Source organism: Terrapene carolina, unplaced genomic scaffold (genome assembly GCF_002925995.2).
Source record: "Terrapene carolina triunguis isolate 2854851 unplaced genomic scaffold, T_m_triunguis-2.0 Scaffold517, whole genome shotgun sequence".
Taxonomy (NCBI): domain Eukaryota; kingdom Metazoa; phylum Chordata; order Testudines; family Emydidae; genus Terrapene; species Terrapene triunguis.
Window position 1 is genome coordinate 1,405,196 of NW_020664868.1, and position 4,633 is coordinate 1,409,828.

The window sequence follows — 4,633 nt, forward strand, 5'->3', positions numbered from 1 at the left end:
CCTTCCCAAGCTGGGAACAGGACCCAGGAGTCCTGACTCCCTGTCACCTGCTCTAACCACTAGACCCCATGCCCTACCCGGAACCCATGAGTCCTGACTCTCAGTCACCAGGTTTGATAACTAAACCCCACTCCCCTCCCCGCTCCAACCACGAGACCTCCCTCCCCTCTGAGAGCTGGGAACAGAACCCAGGAGTCCGGGCTCTCCAGGAGTCGCTGACAATTCCCGGTAGTTTTTAGCAAGTAGTGTCTTCAGTAAACTTTTCCAAACCAGTGTCCACGGCCGTTGGCTAATCAGTACTAAACATATTTCAGTAACACTGGCTCGCTGATCTAAAACCAGCCTTTGTCAGCTAAGCCTCACGGGGGCTGAGTCTAGGAGCGGCTTTTTTTACTTTAGCACTTTGGGGATAATAAGATAATAATAATAATGACTAGGAAGATGATCAGCTAGTGTCTTTCAGCATAAAGGAGCCAAACGCTCATTATAAACTATTCATAAATATCACTAAAATGCAGCCACTTCTGGGGCATGGGGAGGGAGCTGTTTATACAGAGATCCCTCACCCAGGACAAAGGTGCGGCCATCTCTGGAGTGGGGCATGGCAGCTGGTTATACAGGGATCCCTCATCCAGCGCTAAGATGCAGCTGCCTCTGGGGTGAGGCACCACAGCAGTTTAACAGCTCACAGCAACGCTGCACAACAGCTTAGAGGAGACCCCCCCCCCCCCCCGATCTGATTGAGAGTTGACGAGCGCCTCCTGCTGACCCCCCTCACCCTACACCCTGCAGCGCAGCACCCCTGGCATTGTCGCAGGGCTTTGGGGTCAGCACTGACTGTGGAGGGAGCATGCCCCCTACTGAACCCCCACCCTATTCCCAGTCCTTGGAGGACTCCGGTCTGGGCCAGGGTGAGATCCAGCCCCACTTGTGGGAGTTCGGGTGCTGCGTCTGCAGAAGTGAAAAAAAGGGGCTTTTTTTTAGCTAAGGGAGGAAGGAAGGAAGGAAGAATATATAAAAACGCCGTAGTGAGCGAGAGCGACCGTTCCCCTGGGGCCCTGCGGGGGGTTAGGGGGTGTCTGAGAGCGATCGATTGATCAATCAGTAGATAGATAGATTAGATAGATGAGGTCTATGGGGATAGATAGATAGAGGGGATGTACGGGGAGAGATAGATAGATAGATTAGATAGAGGGGGTGTGTGGGGATAGATAGATAGATAGATAGATAGATAGATAGATAGATGTGGGTGTATGGGGATGGATAGATAGATTAGATTAGATAGCTGGGGTGTATTGGGAAGGAGGGATGGATGGACGGGGTGTATTGGGAAGGAGGGATGGATAGATCGCCCGAGGGTCATAGACAGGCAGAGGGTTTCTGGTGTAGTTTTCCTTCAGGGTTCCTGGTGGAGAATCAGCTCACGGTGAGCCGCTGCAGCCAGAAGCGTGACCCCCATCCTGGGCTGCATAACCGGGCATCTCCCGTCGGAGCAGAGAGGTTTATTTTCCCCCTGTGTCTGGCCCTGGTGCGACCGCTGCTGGGACCCTGTGTCCAGTTCTGGTGCCCACAACCCCAGAAGGGGGTTGATCAATGGGAGAGGGGTCGAAGAAGAGCTGCGAGAATGAGCGAAGGGTTAGAAACCCTGCCATACAGTGCTCGGCCTGTTGAGTTTAGCAAAGGGAAGGCTCGGAGGTGGCTTGGGCAGTGTCAGTAAGGAGCTGCCTGGGGAACAAATATTTAATAACGGGTTCGTCAGTCTAGCGGCAGCAGGTGGAACCCGATCCAGTGGCTGGGAGTTGAGGCCGGACAGACTCGGACTGGAAAGGAGACGTGCAGATCTGCTCTGGGAATCGTTTCAGGGCGGTTCTGCGGCCTGGGCCGCCCAGGGGCTCAGCCCCGAGCACCACAGTCGGCCCGTCTTTGCTTGGAATCTAGGAATTTGACACCTAGATTTCTGCCGTCGCGTTGGTTCCTTCCCCATCCCCGATCGGCGGTGCAGGGGGCCGTTCGCCCGGAGCCCACGCAGCTCTGCCATTTCTGCCCCAGCGGTGCCCTCTGCCAGCGGGCCTGGCCCACTGGGCCGCAGCTCTGCCAGAGGTGCCCCCGCCCCAGGCCCAGCGGAGTCAGGGTGGGGACGATGGGGATTTTCTAGGTTTCAGGGCAGGGCAGGGATGAAAACGGCCAAGGGGCCCAGCTTTCTTCCCCTCCACTGCTGGGAGAGCTGCGGGGGGAGGGGGCAGCCCCTGGAGTCCGGGGCCAGCCCTGCTTCTCTCTCCATGTGCCGGGGGCAGGACCACGGGGCCCGGTGGTTGCAATCGCGTCTGGAGCTGCGCACATGCCATGGGGGGTGGGGGGCGAACACCCATCAGCCACATTCATATAGGTGGCCAGGCCAGGCCAGGTGACCGCCCCGGAGCAGCGGAGAGCGCACAGTAACCAGACAGGCCCATCTGCTTGTGAAGCAATGCACCATGGGATACCAGTGGGAGGCTAACAGTATTACCAATTACTACAGTGAATGCCATAATTAATTATTTGTATTGTTGTCGCCCCAGGCCCCCATTGCGCCAGGTGCTGCACATTTTAATTGTACATTTCAATTGCGATTAGGTGTATTATGATAGCCCTGGAGCCATGGACCAGGCCACACTGCGCCAGGTGCTGTACATTTTAATTGTACATTTCAGTTGCTATTAGGTGTATTATGGTAACACCCCAGCCATGGACCAGGCCCGCACTGCGCCAGGCGCTGTATATTTTAATTGCTATTAGGTGTATTACAGTAGCACCCCAGCCATGGACCAGGCCCACACTGTGCCAGGCACTGTATATTTTAATTGTTATTAGGTGTATTACGGTAGCACCTCAGCCATGGACCAGGCACGCACTGCGCCAGGCGCTGTACGTTTTAATTGCTATCCGGTGTATTACGGTAGCTCCTAGGTTGCGCAAGGCGCTGTACAAACACAGACCAGAAAGCCAGCTCCTGCCCCACAGGGCTAAGCCCAGATCCTCGAAGATATTGAGATGCCTATGGGAGTTAGGTGCCTCGCTACCGTAGGATCTAACCGCAGCGCTGGCAGCTTGTGTGAGATCCGGGGCTTTTCTTAAAGCCCCAGCTCCCGGATTCACGTGATGAGGGGATTTCAGCTGACTGTCCAGGAAGAATTTTCTGAACCTCCTAGCGGCAAAGAGATGTTTGAAGCCATGAGCCCCCCTCCCCCAGGAAATCAGAAGTCCGATAGAAAGGCCCCCGATTGTATTGCTTTAAAACAAATCCCATGGTTGTAAGCCGCTCTGCTGATTTTTGGTGGGGCCTGACTCGGACATTCGGAACGGCACTCGGTCCAGTTAGGCCGGCGTGGGGACGTCCCCACCTGGCCCTTTGGCCGATACAAACCCCATCGAACCGCCGAATGTCCCGAGGCAGGAGATAAACCAACGCGCCCAAAACCGAGCAGCTTCGGCTGGGAAAAAAGCAATGTGCTCCCTGGGCGCCTTCCCCGGGGGGCCCAAAGCCCCTGCCCCAGTCACTAGCACGGCCCAGATCCTCACAGCTACGCCCGTGCTAAGCCCCTTGGAGGCTGCGCCCAGGCCCGAGCCAGAGAGACCGCGGAGAAGGGGCTGGTCGGGGCTGGGACGGGCAATTTAACCCCAGTTTGGGGGATCCACCCCCCCAATTACCCAGCACCATCGCCGGACAGCTGCAGGGGAGGGGGGTGTAATTGTCTTTTGGAAAAAAAAACCCTAGAGGTGGGACAATAGAGGGCTCTTGGAGTGCGTTACGGATCCCCTCAGAGCTGGGGCCGATAATTGGTTAATTCCAATCCTCTGCTCTTAATTAGCACTGACTGGTGGGGGGTGGGTTGGTCCATGTCAGGACTGTGACTTGCCTAGATTGGGCCCAGTCCTGGGTTCAGCTTTAATGACTGAAGTGCCTCAAAAGGGTTAATTGCAGGCGGGGGGGAAGAGGGAGGGATTGATCTGTCTTGGGGGGCGGAGTATTTTGAGGTGCTGCTGCAAATTCAAAGGGGGAAGGGTCCACAGACAAATTGGCTCGTTAGGGAATCAGCCAGTGCCTGGAAAAGGGCGGCTAACGAGGACCACCTCACCCCCACCAATGGGGGAATTTATAAATAGATCAAAGGGTGGCTCCTTTCTTCTTGTCAGTGGGTCCCCCATGGGCTGCAGGTGGGGGAAGCACCTGGGACTAGCCGATGTTTTCCCTGCTTCTTTTGGGGGGGGGGGGTACAGATTAGAGGGGGTGACAGGGTAGGATTGGGGGCACCCAAACCTGGAGGGGTCTAGGAGGAAATGAATGGCCAGGATTCGGGGTGGGGACTGGCTGGTGAGGGGACAGGCTGAGATTGAGGGGCAGAGTAAAGGGGATTGTGCCTGCTAGCCAGGCATCTTGCAAAGCTGTAGTTGGGTGAACACAAAGGGGGGTGTCTCCATTTAAAAATGAAACAAGGAGGCTGCGTTGGGTGCTGGGGAGGTGCTGGGACAGAGCCGCCCCCCCCAGGCTAAGTCGTTCCCTCTCCTCCTTCCCCAGTTGCGGCGTGTCCCTTGGGCCCGTGCTGGGGGCCGCTGGGGCCGCGTGATGTGATGCCTCGGCCGTGAGCCCGGAGCC